Raw genomic sequence first — 19,019 nt, 5'->3', positions numbered from 1 at the left:
AAAAGACATTTAGAGTAACACTTTGTAGTTATAGAGGGGAAAGAAAGAGAAGGGTTTTTGTTCTAGGTCAATATTCTGAAACGGGATAAGTTTCCTAGGAAAACCGTCATTGTATTGCATTGAATTTTTCTTAGAAAATAACAAACTTCCCACCAATGTGTCCTGGAGCTCTGATTCCCCAGAACCCTGCCCCACTAGGGAAAGAAACAGGCAGGCTAAGAGTATGGATCGACCTGTCAATGCCCATGTTCAGCAGGAAAGCAATTACAGAAGCCTGACCTTCCACCTTCTGCATCCCACAATGACCTTGGGTTAATCTCAGAGTTAAAGAATAGAAAATCTATCAAGGGAGGGGAGGGGATATGGAGTTCTGGTGGTCAGAATTGTGTGGAGTTGTACTCCTCTTATCCTAAGGTTATGTCAGTACTTCCTTTTTATAAATAAAATAAAATAATTTTAAAAAAGAAAATAACAAACTCAGCATTCATGGATAAAAGTAAAGCTGAAATGTTGAATAGATATATACTGAACACATCACCAACCTAGATTTTACTAACAGTTATGTGTATAAAGGGAATACACTAAATTAAGGGATAGTCTATATCTTATCCTAAGCTAGCAACACATTTCTTTATGAATGAAGAGAATACCAGTTAATGTCAGCCATATTAATACTTGTTAGTTGATATCAAATAACAAGTTAATTCTATCTGTGGAAACACTCGGAAACACTCACAATTCAATTCAAGGTGAGTACTGTAGCTACTATAAAAGAAGCTCTTGGGAGTCAGGTGGTAGTGCAGAGGGTTAAGTGCAGGTGTGCAAAGTGCAAGGACCAGCTTAAGGATCCAGGTTCCAGCCCCCAGCTCCCCACCTGCAGGGGAGTCGCTTTACAGGCTGTGAAGCAGGTCTGCAGGTGTCCTATCTTTTTCTCCCCCTCTCTGTCTTCCCCTTCTCTCTCCATTTCTCTCTGTCCTATCAAATAACAAAGACATCAATAATAACTATCACAATAAGACAACAAGGACAACAAAAGGGAATAAATAAATAAATATTTTTAAAAATGAAGAAGAAGCTCTAGATTTTAGATGAGATTGGGCGTGTTCAGGGTGGTATGACCTTAGACGAAACTCCAGATTTTATACAAAATAATGCTTTGATTAGTCTGAGTTAGAAGACTTATTTATTCTCTGAATCCTAATAAACCACCACCTGTGCTCAGTTTAATTTCTGTAAGGATTTGAATCTTCTTTGCTATTTTATTCTAGGAACCAGTGGTTCAGGAGCTGAACGTGAAATAGCAAAATCATTTTATTTTGAAATAAAACAAGACATATTTCTTATAGCACTGTGGACTGTTTAAAAGCACAGATCTTGCTGCCATATTGCTTTTGATTAAAATCTGTGTGGTCTAAGAAATCAAAATGACTTCTCTGGATCTCATTTTAATAATCTGTAAAAAAAAATTATAAATTAAATTAAACATTTTAAGAAATGAAATTCAGAATAGTATATATATGTATATATAGCACATATATGTATATGCTAAACTATTTAGAATTTCTTCATCAGATTATTATTTTAATCATATATATATATATATTGCACTTCACACTGCATTATGCACAGTACTATCCTAAATATTTTTTAAACTATGACAAAGGTAGAGGTAAAGTGTATTAATTCTTTTTTAAGAAACAAATATGCAGCAGAACATTACTGAATTAAACTATGTATAGTACACCTAGACAATGAATCTTGAAAGATAATCTTCTCTGGGCCTGGTAGCAGCACACCTGGTTGAGTGCACATGTTACAGTGTGCAAGGGCCAGGGTTTAAGCCCCCAGCCCCCTTCTGCAGGTCAAAAGCTTTGTGAATGGTGAAGCAGTGTTGCAGGTGTCTCTGTCTCTTTCCCTCTCTATCACTCCCTTCTCTCTCAATTTCTGGCCATCTCTATCCAATAAATAAATAAAATTTTAAAATAAAAAAAGGATAACCTTCTCTGCTCCGTAAGTTACAATAGATACTTCCTTGTCTGCTTCCATGGCTGCTGGACTAGCTTCGTAGATGGGAGAGATGGACCCAGGAACCAAGCTTGTGGGGGGTAGCAATATAAATCTGTATTCATGCGGGAGCCCCAGAGTTGGGAGTGAGTGTAGCGAGTTAGGCCACGTGGAGCCAAAGACCGCAATGACCTGTGTCTGCCTCCCCCTGCATGCCTGCTCTCCTCTAGGTTAGAATGTGGGAGAGAAGAGAAGAGAAGAGAAGAGAAGAGAAGAGAAGAGAAGAGAAGAGAAGAGAAGAGAAGAGAAGAGAAGAGAAGAGAAGAGAAGAGAAGAGAAGAGGAGAAACCAGAAATAGAAGTGGCTTTATGTTGTTTTAACTGAGGTGGCTTCACGGGTGGGTAACAGAGATGACCAGAGACACGCAGCTGGACCGGGAAGCTGTATTTCTTTATTCACAAACAATGATTCATAAACTAACCCAAACTAATCACCAAACAGAACTCTCCTGCATCCTTCTCACATGGCGGCGCCAAGCAGTCTCTAACTCTGCCGGGGTTCTTTTGGGGCAGGGACAAGCAGCCGTGAAACTAGCAGGACTAAACCAATTTTCCTGGCAGGGGGAGAGCTAGACCAAACCAATGTAAAGCATACAACAGCTTTATAAGATAAAATGGAAGTGGCAAGTTGGAAACGGAAATGGCTAGGAAAAGGCACACTGGGAACTTCCTTAGCAACTGTTGCAATGGCTTTAATTGGTGGGATTAATGTTATCCTGTAGGCAGCGCGGGTCTCGAGGTAGAAAGAAGATAGATCAAAGGAATGGGTGGGGAATCTTTCAGGCAAAACAATGATTATAAAAATAGACCATAGTGTCAGCAGTGAAGGATTTATCAGGGGGACTGCCCGACACATGGCTTCCATAATTTTCATATAAGCAATTCCTGTGTGATTCCCACTATAAACTATAAAGCACACTGGGCAATACACTTGACAGTGGGAGAGTTCTGATTGATTTATGCTAATTAAGGCATCACTACCAATATCACTGAATGCATATGTGGAAATAACAGATGTAAATTCAAAAGAATCCAATATACCTTTGCCAAGAAAAAGAAGTGGACAAGGGATGCAAAGGTTACACAGGCTCCTAAGCTGAATATGAGCCTCAGATCAAATCAATGGGGTCTACAGTCAACAAAATTTATATATCTTTCCCATATTTGAGAGCTACTCCCTTCTCTGTTCCACCTTTTTAGCCTTTTTTCCAGCCATCATATCATCTCCCCAGGCAATAACTTGGGTCCACCTGCATATCAAAGGTCAGGCTCAGGAAAAAACTGGTATAGTCATGTGCCCTTTGGAATATAACTAAAATAGGCCTACTAGCTATCTTCAAAATGGAGACCCTAAATTTCCATATGTAATACTCCAGCCTTTAGGTTCATGATTAATCAATAATTTGTTTGGCTTTGTAGGTTAACTCTTTTTCAGCCACCAGTTCCCAGATTTGACCATGATGCCAGCTAGACCTCCTTGGGCAGACAACCCCATCAATGTGTCCTGGATCCCTACTTCCCCAGAGCCATGCACCCCTAGGGAAAGAGAAAAACAGGCTAGGAGTGTGGATTGACTTGCCAACATCCATGTTCAGTGAGGAAGCAGTTACAGAAGCTAAACCTTCCACCTTCTGCACCCCATAATGACCTTGGGTCCATGCTCCCAGAGGAATGAAGAGTAGGGGAGCTACCAGGGGAGTGGATGGGATAAGGAGGTTGTAGGAACTGTGTGGAGTTGTACCCCTCTTATCCTATGGTCTTGTCAGTGTTTCCTTTTTATAAAAAAAAAAAAATGCTAGTTGTTCCATATCAAAAAAGCTAACTACACTATACCAAAACTCACAATTTTATTAGAATTGTATCTATAATTTTTCTTTCTATTTATAATTTTCCTTAGCTAGTTTTAATTTTGTACATAAAGCAATTGTAGAAATGTCAAATCTTCCTAGTGTTCCTTAGTTTATTTGGGTTAGTGTTCAGCATATCAGAATAGCAAGTATTATGAACAGAATGTCATTCCTCAGAGTTCTGAAAGCTGAAAAAATCCAAGATCATGATGCAAGCACATTCTGTCTGGTAAGTCTGTTTCCTGGTTCACTGGATCGTCTTCTCTCTGTGTCCTCACATGGCAGAAGGGATTTAGGGAGGTCCTAGAAATCTCTTTTATAAAGTTACTTACTCCATTCATGAGGTCCTTGCTTTCATGATTTAATCATTTCTCTTTTTTTAATGTTTTTTTAAATTAATTAATTTATTTTATTTCCTTTTGTTGCCCTTGTTGTTTTAATGCTGTAGTTATTATTGTTGTTGTAGTTGGATAGGACAGAGAGAAATGGAAAGAAGAGGGGAAGACAGAGAGGGGGAGAGAAAGATAGACACCTGCAGACCTGCTTCACCACCTGTGAAGCGACTCCCCTGCAGGTGGGGAGCCAGGGGCTTGAACCTGGATCCTTATGCGGGTCCTTGTGCTTCACGCCATGTGCGCTTAACCCACTGCGCTACCGCCCGACTCCCTGATTTAGTCATTTTTTAAGTGTCCCAATACTACCTTATCACCACATTGTTCATTTAGTATCACAAAATATAAAATTTTGGGGACATTCAATCTATAACAATTATCTGGTCACTTCCTATTTGTTGCCAGTGCTAGTTAGTGTCTCTTCTTCTGCCATGGGTTTCTACTAGTAGAACATTCAAACTGTCTTACCAGTCCTAAGAAAAAAAGAAGTACAGTTTAACCTCAAGAATTCTTGAGAAACTGTTTCTCATAAAAATCTAAATGGCTAGCACAGCCGGTTAAGCACATGAGGTGCAAAGCGCCAAGGACCTGCATAAGGATCCTGGTTGGAGGGCTCACCACCTGCAGGGGAGTCACTTCACAAGCGGTGAAGTAGGTCTCTAGGTGTCTTTCTCTCCCCTCCTCTGTCTTCCCCTCCTTTCTCCATTTCTCTCTGTCCTATCCAATAATGATGACATCAATAACAACAACAATAATAACTACAACAAGAGCAACAAAAGGGAAAATAAATAAATATTTTTAAAAATCTAAGTGGCAAAGCATTTGCTGGTTTAGTCATTCTACATAAGATAAAGTTCATTGTCTCTCAGGGCTAAGCACAAGAATAGGCAACACGGTCTGAAAGTCTCTGACCTCTACTTTGTAGTGCTTATCGAACAGCTAGCAATACATACAGAAAACAGGAACCCAAGAGAGCAAGACTTATCTCACTCTCTCTGAAAATCAGGACTCAGTCTTGATCCTATAATCACATTCTATGATTCAGACATATGATAGTATTCATAATTTTGAGAGATTTAGTAAGAAAAGCACGAAGATTCATTTTTCTTATCTACCTCTTGGATTACTAATCATGTCTTATAAAATATAAATATATGTGAAGTGTTTGGAACATTTTCATTTGTGCTAATTTTCCACAGATTAAAAAATAATAATAATTATGAATTTGACAGTGATTTGAAGTATACAGTTTGAGAATATTTTCTCTTAAATGGTTGAATGTTATACTTTGTCAATTCACTTCTGTTAGACTGGACAAAGATAAAATTATGCTTCCTGGGGACAGGGCGGTAGCACAGCAGATTAAGTGCACTTGGCCCAAGGTGCAGGGACCAGCTGGAGACAGGGACCATTGACCAGTGTAAGGATTCCCACCTATAGGGGAGTCACTGCACAGGTGGTGAAGGTGGTCTGCAGGTGTCTATCTTTCTCTCCCCATCTTTGTCTTCCCCTCCTCTCTCAGTTTCTCTCTGCCCTATCCAATGACAACAACAGCAGCTACCACCCGACTCCCTAAAATTCAGTTTTTAATAAACTTGGCATTCTTACATTGGGAGCATATAAAAAAACAACACTCACAGACTTTTATTGAGATGTTCCTAGGTACTATAATAGGAGCCATGTAGATTCTGTTTGCATTATGAAATTTTCATTTTAAAAGAAATGTATAACAAGGGAGGAGCCAAGATGGCAACTCTGAGACAATGGCATGGCCTGAGCTCTGCAAGGAGGCTGCTTCAAAACTGGGAAGTTTGGGTGAGGCCACCAGGTTCTGGATGCTACCATGATGCCAAGTGGACATCCCTGAACAGATGACCCCACAAACGTGTCCTGGAGCTCTGATTGCTCAGAGCCCTACCCCACTAGGGAAAGAAAGAGACAGGTTGGGAGTATGGATCGACCTGCCAATGCCCCTGTTCAGTGGGGAAGCAATTACAGAAGCCAGACCTTCCACCTTCTGCATCCCACAATGGCCTTGGGTCCATACTCCCAGAGGGTTAATGAATAGGAAAGCTATCAGGAGGGTATCAGATATAGAGTTCTGGTGGTGGAAATTGTACCCCTCTTATCCTATGGTCTTGTTAGTGTTTCCATTTTATAAATAAATACATTAAAATAAAAAGAAATGTATAACAGATGGAATTTAATTCAGGTGGTTAATTTAAAAAGCAATATTCTTCCCAAACCTATAACATTTTGTCCATATTGATAGCCTAATACTATGCACATATTAAGGAATTGTCTCCCCAATTCCCATCTCTAGAGTGAAAATGCCGAGAGGCATAATTCGTGTCTAATTCATCTTTCTATTGTTAATATTTCTGCTGGTTATCCTTGAATTGGTTATAAATTAAGTATTCTCTTTTATCTATTTACCCTTTAATTCACATATTTTGAAATGTTTATCATAAGACAATTTGATTAAAAGTGTATATTTCTACTATGAATTAATATTAAAGTCTAATTTTATTTCTCACATCACTGTTATTTGCTTCCCAACATTTTGTGCATGTATAACTGTATAACTTGGCTTCTTTCCTTCTCCACCACACTCAACTTTTTTTTTTCCTCCAGGCTTATCGCTAGGCCTCTGTGCTGACATTAACAATCCAAAGTCCCTGGTGACCTTTTTTTTTTTTTTATTGAGAGGGGAGGTGTGGTAGAGAGGAAGAGAGAAAGATGAGACACTTGCAGACCTGCTTCACTGCTTCTGAAATGTCCCCCTCAGCAGATGGGGAGCCACAAGCTGGAACCTGGATCCTTGCTGCAGATCCTTATGCTTAGTACTTAGAGTTTTTAACTAGTATGCCACTGCCTGGCCCCTTTTGCTTCCCTTTTCTATCTGTGTCTTTAAGGTTTCTTTAAGTCTGGGTTATTTCTGTTTGGGACCCTCTGGGCTTCTTGAACCTTTATGCCTTTGATGTTGTCTAGACTAGAAAAGTTCTCAGCTATTATCTCCTGAAGAATGCTGTCATACTCTCCCTGTTTTTCTTCCTCTGGTAAGCCAATATATTATTTCTTTTGAAGTCATCCCATAGGTCTCTGTTCTTGTTTTCAGTATCTCTTAATCTCTTTATGAAATCTCTTACTTATTTTTCAGTAGTCTCTAATTCATCCTTGATCTTGCTAATTCTGTCTTCAGCCTCATTTATTCTATTATCTCTCCCCTCTACTGTTTTCTGGAGTTCATCTATTTTGTTACCCTGTTCTGATACTGTTTTATCTTGTTCTGCTAGTTGTGTTCTTAGCTCAGCTATTTCAGCTTTCAGCTCTCTAATAACCTGAGATAATTAGTGTTTTCTTCCAGATTTGTTGTTTCTGTATTTCTGATGACAATTATTTCAAACTCTTTACTCACTCTTGTGATTATTTCCTTAACTAGTGTTTGGATGTTGAGTTCATTATTTTGTGTTTCAACCTTTGGGTGTCTTTTAGCTGGACTCTTGTCCTGGTTCATTTCTCCAGTATTTCTTCTTGTTGGTTTAACCATTTTTGTATACTATGTTATGATGTCCCTCTCTCAGTATTTTTCAAATCACTGATCACTCTTGCCTGGATTGACTTGTGCCTACATTGGGTAATTAAAGGGTTCACAGTTGTGGAAATTAACAATTGTTTTAATATTATCAACATTATCCCTGAGTTGGAGCACAGTAGCTTAAAAGCCTCTTTTCTTCTTTTTCTTCCCCATAGGCTATGGGAACCTGAGGGCTTTTAAACTATAAGTAGGCTTCTTAGCTTAATTACTGCCTCCTGACAGTAATTAAGCAGGGTGGGGCAGAGATTATCCACTAGTTATGCAAAGAGACTCTCACAGCCCCATTGCTAGGCCACCTAGGTATAAATCTGTTGAGTTTTCTCATTAGTTCTCTGTCTCCTGGTGTCAGCAAATGGCCTTCCTCCCCTACCCCAACCCCCGCTGCTCCAGATTCTGAGGGAAATAGCAACAAAGATTCATAGCTACATTTGGTGAGTCTTAGAGGGGTTCCTCACCTCCCTTCATCTTTCCCCTTGTTGGTGAAACAGTCTGGAGTTGGTGTCTCAACCACCTCAAAAGTCTTGTAAACTGCCAGACTGTTACCAGTCACTTAATTTCTCCCTAGGATCCTCTTTGTCCATGAGCCACACGTGCTTGTATTCACCAGTGATTTGGTAGGTTCCTGAAGTCTTTCTATTCCTGTCTTGTTGAGGTCCCAGGTGGTCTCCTTTGGTATTCCTAGTTGACCAGGAGAGGAACACAGCTGCTGCTACTCTGTAGCCCCACCTCCCCCTCCTATATATTTTAAATCATTTCCAGATTATTTTTAATTCCTACTGTGGATATAAATTCTATGTCAATAGTTGAAGTAGTTGTTATTCTGTTTGGTTATGGAATAATACAGACACAATCATCAGATGTCATAAAACCTAGTATGTATTTTCGATTAGAGGTATTTTGACTTCACAGATGTAGAACCAGCAGTTTTAGTCATTTATGAGACATGTGAGAAAGAATCTTTTTAAATATTTTATTAGTGACTTAATAATGATTGACAAGATTGATAAGAGGGATATATTTCCATACAACCCCCACCATCAGAGTTCTGTATCCAGTCCACTCCATTGGAAAGTTCCCTATTCTTTATCCCTCTGGAAGTATGGACCAAAGATCTTCATGGGGTGTAGAAGGTGGGAGGTCTGGCTTCTGTAATTGCTTCTCTCCTGGACATGGGCATTGACAAGACAATCCATACCCCTATCCTGTGTCTATCTTTCTCTAGTGGGATGTGTTCTGGGGAGGTGGGGTTTCAGGACACATTGGTGAGGTCACTGAGACAGAATCTTAAAATCAGAATCAGTGAATTAAAATAAATTTAGTGCCTTTGATAGAGTCTTTTATGTGGGTTGGTCCAAAATACCTTCTGACAGGCAAGAAATGTGAGTTGATAGTTTCCTGCATCAGTGCACAGAGAGTAAATTATCAGTCTTGAACTTTTTGGTAATGTTATCGGTGAAAATGGTTTCTTTGAGAAATTATAGTCAATATTTTTTCTTATAGTCAAATTTTTCATGTGTTTAAGTGTCTTTTTTCCCTTTATTTTCAAGAATTGAATTTTTTTTTTTAAGAAGTGGCTGTTATGTGGTCTGGGAGGTGGCGCAGTGGATAAAGCAATGGTCTCTTAAGCAGAGGTCCCAAGTTCAGTCCCCAGCAGCACATGTACCAGTGATATCTGGTCCTCTTTCTCTCTACTCCTATCTTTCTCATTAATAATTAAAATATTTTTTAAAAGAAAGAAAGTGGCTATTATTTTGCAGCTGATTTTTGTCATGGTAATAAGGAGACATGTATTAATTGATGTCTGAGAAAATGAACTGTAAACATTTTTCTAGCTTGTCATTTTTATTTCATTTTGTTTATGCACTTGAAAAAGTAGTTTATTTTATGTAGAAAAAATACACCTGTATGTAAAAGTTTGAAACTATAATGTTCCTTTAAAAAAATTTATCTTGGGAAAGCAGTGCTCCAGGACTCACTCAGGTGGAGTTGTCTGCCCAGGAAGTCCAGTGGGCATCACAGTAGCATCTGGAACCTGGTGGCTGAAAGAAGAGTCAACATATAAAGCCAAACAAATTGTTGACTAATCATGTAAAGGCTGGAATATTGCAGATGGAGATTTGGGGTCTCCATTTTGAAGATAGCTAGTATGACTCTTTTAATTATATTCCATATATACTAGGGAAAGAGAAAGGCAGGCTGGGAGTATGGATCAACCTGCCAATGCCCATATTCATCAGGGAAGCAATTACAGAAGCCAGAATTTGTACCTTCTTCAACCTATAGTGACCCTGGGTCCATACTCCCAGAGGGATAAAGAATAGGAAACCTATCAGGGGAGGGGATGGAATACAGAGTTCTAGTGGTGGGAATTGTGTGGAGTTGTACCTCTCTTATGGTTTTTCTCAGTATTTATTTTTTATGAGTAAAAATTAAAAAATAATGTCTTATGTTGGACTTTATGTGGCATTAAACCTAATTCATTGATATGTAATATCCCTACCAACCATAACAACTTACCAGCAAAGATGCATTTGTTAATTTGTTACTTGAAACTCTCAAGTATTGATTTTTAATGGAAGGGTATTCAGACCAATGTAATAGAGTATTAGTAAGTAAATGAAAAAATATATAAGAAAAAGTTACCTAAATGCACCAATCACAGACAAAGAAATTGAAACCGTTATAAAGAATCTCCCCAACAACATAAGTCCTAGACCAGATGGCTTCACAAACGAATTCTACAAAACTTTCAGGAAACAGTTAGTACCCATACTTCTTAAGCTTTTCCATAAGATTGAAGAAACAGGATACTTCCTTCCACCTTTATGAAGCCAACATCACCCTGATACCAAAAGCTGATAGGGACAGAACAAAAAAGGAAAACTACAGACCAATATCTCTGATGAATATAGATGCCAAATATTAAACAAGATCTTGGCCAACCAGATACAGCAGCACATCAAAAAAATTGTTCATCACGACCAAGTGGGATTCATCCCAGGAATGCAAGGCTGATTCAACATACATACGTCTATCAATGTCATTCACCACATCAATAAAAGCAAAGCCAAAAACCACATGATTATCTCAATAGATGCAGAGAAAGCCTTTGACAAAATTCAACACCCATTCATGCTCAAAACTCTACAAAAAATGGAAATAGATGGGAAATTCCTCAAGATAGTGGAGTCTATATATAGCAACCTACAGCCAACATCATACTCAATGGATAGAAGCTGAAAGCATTCCCCCTCAGATCAGGGACTAGACAGGGCTGTCCACTGTCACCGTTACTCTAACATAGTATTGGAAGTTCTTGCCATAGCAATCAGGCAAGAGAAAGAAATCAAAGGAATACAGATTGGAAAAGAAGAAGTCAAGCTCTCACTATTTGCAGATGATATGATAGTATACATAGAAAAACGTAAAGAATCCAGCAGAAAACTACTGGAAGTTTTCAGGCAATATAGCAAGGTATCAGGCTACAAAATCAATGTACAAAAATCAGTGGCATTTCTTTATGCAAATACTAAATCTGAAGAGGAAGATGTCCAGAAATTGCTCCCATTTACTGTTTCAGCAAAATCAATCAAATACCTAGGAATAAAGTTGACCAAAGAAGTGAAAGACTTGTATGCTGAAAACTATGAGTCGCTACTCAAGGAACTAGAAACTGATACCAAGAAATGGAAAGATATCCCATGCTCATGGATTAGAAGAATAAATATCATCAAAAGGAATATTCCCCCCAGAGCCATATACAAATTTAATGCAATACCCATCAAAGTTCCACCAAGCTTCTTTAAGAGAATAGAACAAACACTACAATCATTTATCTGGAATCAGAAAACACTAGAATTGCCAAAACCATCTTGAAGAAAAGGAACAGAAATGGAGGCATAACACATTATAAAGCCATCATCATCAAAACAGCATGGTACTGGAACAAAAATAGGCACACAGAGCAGTGGAACAGAATTGAAAGCCCAGAAATAAATTCCCACACCTATGGACATCTAATCTTTGATAAGGGGGCCCAAAGGATTAAATGGAAAAAGGAGGCTCTCTTCAATAAATGGTACTGGGAAAACTGGGTTTTAACATGTAGAAGAATGAAAATGAACCACTTTATCTCACCAGAAACAAAAGTCAACTCCAAATGGGTCAAAGACCTAGATCTCAGACCAGAAACATTCAAATACGTAGAGGAAAACATTGGTAAAACAGTTTCCCACCTACACCTCAAGGACATCTTTGATGAATCAAACCCAATTGCAAGGAAGACTAAAGCAGAAACAAACCAATGGGACTACATCAAATTGAAAAGCTTCTGCACATCCAAAGAAACTATCACACAAACAGAGACCCCTCACAGAACTGGAGAAGATCTTCACATGCCAGACATCAGATAAGAAACTAATCACCAAAATATATAAAGAGTTCAGCAAACTTAGCACCAAAAAAGCAAATGACCCCATCGAAAAATGGGCAGAGGATATGAACAAAACATTCACCTCAGAGGAGATCCAAGTCTAACAAACATATGAAAAACTGCTCTAGGTCACTGATTGTCAGAGAAATGTAAATTAAGACAACACTAAGATACCACCTCACTCCTGTAAGAATGGCATACATCAAAAAGGACAGCAGCAACAAATGCTGGACAGGATGTGGGGACAGAGGAACCCTTTTACATTGCTGGTGGGAATGTAAATTGGTACAGCCTCTGTGGAGAGCAGTCTGGAAAACTCTCAGAAGGCTAGACATGGACCTTCCATATGATCCAGTAATTCCTTTCCTGGGGTTATACCCCAAGGATTCCATAACACCCAACCAAAAAGAAGTGTGTACTCCTATGTTCATAGCAGCACAATTCATAATAGCTAAAACCTGGAAGCAACCCAGGTGCCCAACACCAGATGAGTGGCTGAGAAAGCTGTGGTATATATACACAATGGAATACTATGCAGCTATCAAGAACAATGAACCCACCTTCTCTGACCCATCTTGGACAGAGCTAGAAGGAATTATGTTAAGTGAGCTAAATCAGAAAGATAAAGATGAGTATGGGATGATCCCACTCATCAACATAAGTTGAGTAAGAAGATCTGAAAGGGAAACTAAAAGCAGGACCTGATCAAACTGTAAGTAGGGCACCAAAGTAAAAACCCTGTGATGAGGGATACACATGCAGCTTCCTGGGCCAGTGGGGGGTGGGAGTGGGTGGGAGGTATGGGTCACAGTCTTTTGGTGGTGGGAATGGTGTTTATGTACACTCCTAGTAAAATGTAGTCATATAAATCACTAGTTAATTAATATGAGGGGGGAAATTAATTGTATGTCTTGAAGTTTTTTAAAACACAAACTGAATCTTTTTAATATATAGGCTGTGTAATTGATATGCAGACTCTCTCAAAAGCCTAGACCAAGTAGATCAGAAGCAACCAATAGCACATCTATATACAAGATACTGGGTACTGTACAGCAAACCCTAACAAAAGGACTTTTCAAAGTTAACCCAATTACCAAATAATGTGATGATAACATTAACTATCCATTGTCTCTTTGAACCCTAAGATATCAGGAACCTCACATCTGCACTATAGAGCCTCTACTTCCCCCAGTCCTGGAACCCTTGGATAGGGCCCACTTTCCCGTATGCCTCTCCGAATCCATATCAAATAATATTGCATCTGCAGATCACAACCTAACCAATGCAACAATTGCCACCTCAACATGCTTCACTTCAGACTGTGTCCAGAGACTTCACGTGTGGAATGACAACCCTTCAACTTCATTACTCGGGTGAGACCTTTCCTTTCATAGTATACTCTAATTTCATCTCAGGTGGTTCACTTTCTAACAAAGTCCCAAAACCTAGATATACACCAGTTTCTGTGAGAGAGAGCATATGTTCACACGTATCCTTAAACTACTGCAAAATATATACCTGAAAGCAGAAGTACACTAGAATTTGCTGTGAATACCCCCCTAAAACTTCCTCTCCACTATTCCAAGATTGGGTCCATGATTGCTCAACAACTTGTTTGGCTTCGTGTGTTAACTCTCGTTTCAGTCACCGGGTTCCAGATGTCACCAGGATGCTGGCCAGGCTTCCCTGGACTGAAGACCCCACCAATGTGTCCTGGAGCTCAGCTTCCCCAGAGACCCACCCTACTAGGGAAAGAGAGAGGCAGGCTGGGAGTATGGACCGACCAGTCAACGCCCATGTTCAGCGGGGAAGCAATTACAGAAGCCAGACCTTCTACCTTCTGCAACCCACAATGACCCTGGGTCCATGTTCCCAGAGGGATAGAGAATGGGAAAGCTATCAGGGGAGGGGGTGGGATATGGAGATTGGGTGGTGGGAATTGTGTGGAGTTGTACTCCTCCTACCCTATGGTTTTGTTAATTAATCCTTTCTTAAATAAAAAGGGAAAAAAAAAGAAAGTTACTTGACAGTAAGAGAAAATTGAATTAAACATTCTATCTTTCTAATGATCTGTTGCCCAACCTTGGAAACTACAGAAAACTAACCAAAGCTTGGGAAAATTGTTTAAATAGTCAAAACAATATATGTTTGAAGAATAAATCCTGTCATCACTTTAAACCATTACTTCAGTAAACTTAAACATCTTAACTCATAGGCTTTATTTTTCTACTTACAGTGCATCTAGCCTAGCTTTTAGAGTAATTTCTAAAGTGAACCAAGAACTTACCAATTGTTGTCATTATCACATTTACAGACACAAACATGTTACTTATATCCTTTAAGTTATAATATCCAGAACTGTACTATTCAGTCTTCCTTGAAAATGAAACTGCTTTGGAGTACCTGTGAACTGGAACAGAAACCGAAGATATTCTGGCAATTTTTTCCTCCAGGGCTGTCTCTAAAATAACTCTTAATTATTTACTTCTGTCTTTTAATGTTTCAACAACCAAAACACAGTTTGTTAAACCTTTTTTTTTCTGTCCTATACTGAACAAAGCCTAGTCCAATTCAAGGTGCCAATGAGCATATACAATGGAAACAGGTACAATGGTCCCTGGTGGTCAAGTTAAGGTTTTCTTCAGGAAGTAGAAAATGCAGGAAGAAGGGGAATCAGAATAAAAGTGATCATACAAACTCTACATAGAAATCATAAAACTGCAAATCCTCCAAACCAGTTCTGGTCATTGAAGGTTGGATTCTAAAGGTTAAGAGAAAACTAGTATGTACAGATTTTTTAAAGTTAAATTTATACTTTTTGCTACATAAGATTCATTATAAAAATTATATTAGATATACAAAAGAATAGAAAAGCCACCATGTTAAAAATAAGTAGTTAGACTAATGGAGCAGTATTCTCCCCCTTGATAAAGAAGTGTTTTTATGTTTCAGATCTGCTCATAAGCAGTTCTTGTGTAGCCATTGCATCCTTATGAAGAAATGCTCTTCATGACACATCTAATATTGCTGTAATTGTTCTTACTAGTCTCCCTCTCCTTCCCCCCCTCTTCCACGCACACATGAAGAATCATTTCATCATGAAAGAATCACTTCCTCATGAAGTTATAGTATTATGTAAGTTTACAACAGAGTATACTTATTTCTTTGTCTATAACTCTCAGAATAGTGGAGTCAGTTAAGGTCACGTTGTGTGTTTTTTTTTTTTTTAGTTTTGAATATGCACTTTTATGTAAAGGCAGATTTTGTAAAGCTAAGAGAAATTCATTTCCACCATGCTCATTCATTAATGTCACTGAAAGTTTTCTACATTTTTAAGTATTATATTTTAAATGAAGCCTACTGTTGTTTACTTTCTGACCTTTTTTCTGGCACATTTATTCTTTATGTACAGAACTGTATTAAAAAGGATTGAATGGAATCTCCCCAGGAAATATAACAGGTGGTATGATGAATATAGAACCATGTGGCAAATATGTTGTTTCCTCATTAGGAAAAGAAATTCTATCTTCGGAATTCAAAGAGAAATACTTTTTTTTTCTAGCATTAACTATAAATGAATTTCAATAATTATCCTTATCACAGATATGCATTATTTTAGAGACAAAAATAAATCATTTGGTTGTATGTATTTGAGATATTACATATTAAATAAGTGGGGGTTTTATTAACAACATTTGCTATCAAATTATCTGTTTATATTGGAGAATATAATGAAAAGGAACAAAATCAAACCAATTCAAAAACAGCAGTGTGAATCTGTGAGCAAGTTATTTTCAGAAACCATTCTATGGATTAACAATAGACTATAGTTTCCCCCATGAGGTATTGGGTAGAGATACTAAGGGAAATGTTCCAGTAAACTTCAAGAGCTATGTAGATAGTCCTACCTGAAATGAACACCAATGAAGTGTACTTTAAATGCAAGCTAATTTTCCTTTTAGTGAGATAATGTTAAAAGTTTTAGCAAATGGCTCTTCACCTTCTACTTCATTAGAAATAGAAGTGCATTCTTGGGGGGATTTTAATAGTTAATCTGATCTGGACAGAACTTTTATTCTCTAATTTTTTATTTGGAGTTACTGTTTTACAGTACAGATGTTGGCACATGGTTATAATTTCTCATTCCACCAAAATAAGTGTCTGCAAAACATTTCCTCTACTGACTTCCCTGGACAGATGACTCCACCATTATATCCTGGAAACTCACCTCCCCAGAGCCCTAGCCCACTAGGGGAAAAAAAATAGAAACAGGCTGGAGGTATGGATTGACAATGTCCTTGTCCAGTGGAGAAGCAATTACAGAAGCCAGACCTTCCACCTTCTGTTACCCATAAAGAATTTTAGTTCATACTCCCACAAGGATTAAAGAATAGGGAAACTTCCAATGGAGGGGATGGGACACAGAACTCTGGTGGTGGGAACCGTATGGACTTGTTCCTCTTTCATCTTACAATCTTGTTATCATTATTGAATCACTAATAAACAATTTTTTAAAATTCCCTCCAAAGAAGATACATCATTCATCATCGTCATCCATCATGGTTTACCAGGAACTGAAAACTCCCCTTTCCCTAACTTTCCCCCATCTACCTTCTCCAGAGTCCTTTGCTTTGAGGTAATACAGCAAGCCAGTTCAAGTTCTACTTTGTATTTCCCCTTTCTGATCTTAAGTTCTTTCCAAGAGTGAGATTATCACTATCAGGTACACTCACTAAGTACAGCAGTAGTACAGTCACCTCCCAGGAGGAGAGTTTAAGTGACCAAAGAAAATTTTCAAAAGGAGGTAACAAAGTGAAAAGTACATGACACCAAGGAGGAGAGAAATAACATTAACACTAAGCAGTAGGTAAAGAACTTTGCTGCAGCCACTGACATCCCTGGAAAAGTGTCATGATCTCACCAATAGGTAGCAGTACATTCACAAAGAAAATGTAAATGTAAAAAAGAATGCAGCATATTAAATTACATCTAGTTGTGCCGAATGACTCCTTTTATTGGAAGACATTTTTTTTTGAAATGTGCATCCACAATCTGGCTGAGTGATTCCCATGAATAATCAAGTCCTTTCTTGATACCATACTAATTGATGATGAGTTTAAATTAAATATAGCATAAGTATCTAATTAATTTGAATAGCTGAATAAAAAATTAGGTAGAAAAATACCAATTCTATTTTCATACTAGTGTCTAATTTTAGTCTATGTTCTTGAAATATAAATGAACATATGATAAATTTATATATAGATTGGCAAAAATGATTTGATTTCCTGTATCATGCTACCATAGACAGATAAAATTCCTTTTTTCTTTTCCTTTTTATGTTTATTTTTTCAGTTCTTTATTACCACTTCATTGGATGGCTAATGGTTGACTGTAGAGTTGTTGACAAGTAGGTTAAATTTCTCATTTGGCCATGACAGGTGTCTGCAAAACACTCTCATCTAAAATTGAGGCCCTTTCCCATCACCAAGCACCAGCACCGCAAAGTCCCTGCCCTGCGTCCCTAAGTCTTTTTCTTGCTCTTCTTCCTCAGTGATTTTTGCTTTGGTGCAAAACACCAAATGTGGTCCAGGTTGTACCTTGTGTGTCCTCTTTCTGTTCTTGGTTCTTAAGTTCTGCCTAGAAGTGAGATCATCTCATATTCATCTTTCTTCTATTGGATTATCTCACTTCACACGATTCCTTCAAGCTCTATCCAAGATGAGGTAAGGAAGGTGGCTTCATCAGACTTAGTAACCGAGTACTATTCCATTGTGTATGTATCCCACAACTTTCTTAGCCACTCATTTGTTGTTTGAACACCAGAATGCTTCCAAGTTTGGACTCTTACAAATCCTGCTACTGTAAACAGGGGTATGCACAGTATACTCTCTGAATGGGTGTGAACATACCCCCAGGAGAGGAATTTCTGGGTCATAGGGTAGGTCCATTTTTAGCCTTCTGAGAGTTCTCCAGACTGCCCTCCAAGGGGTTTGGTCAATTTACATTCCCACCAGCAGTGCAAGAAGTTTTCTTTTTCTCCACAAGCTCTCCATCATTTGTTGTTACTATCTTTTATGATGCATGACATTCTCACCCAAGTGAAGTGGTAACTTCTTGTTGTATTTATTTGCATTTCTCTGACAACCAATGACTTGGAGTATTTTTCTATATGACTTGACATTTTGGATCTCTTCATTGGTGGAAAAAAAAAATTCTAACTAGCCAGAATCAGCAGCATATCCAAAAGGTCATGGCCCAGACCATTGGAAGCCTCATTAAGAACACATAGTACTATGAGAACAGACTTGCACAACGACCTGGGTTCAAGCCCCTGACAACCCACCTACAGCACGGATGCTTCATGAGCACTGAAGCAGGTTTGCAGGTGTCTCTCATTCTCTCCCTTTCTATCTACCCCTCCTCTCTCAATTTTTCTCTATCTTATCCAATAAAATAGAAAAGAAAAGAAAAAGAAATGGCATCTGTGAGCAGTGAATTCATAGTCCCAGCACTGAGTCTATAAATTACCCTGGTGTGGGACCAGGTGGTGGTGCTCCTGGTTGAGCACACAAGTTACAATGCTCAAGGACCTGGGTTTGAGCCCCTGCTCCCCACCTGCAGGGAGAAAGCTGTGAATGTGGTTAAGCATGATTGCAAGTGTCTCTCTGTATCTCTCCCTCTCTC

The sequence above is a fragment of the Erinaceus europaeus genome, chromosome 14 (genome assembly GCF_950295315.1).
Source record: "Erinaceus europaeus chromosome 14, mEriEur2.1, whole genome shotgun sequence".
NCBI lineage: Eukaryota > Metazoa > Chordata > Mammalia > Eulipotyphla > Erinaceidae > Erinaceus > Erinaceus europaeus.
This window is presented reverse-complemented; position numbering follows the sequence as displayed.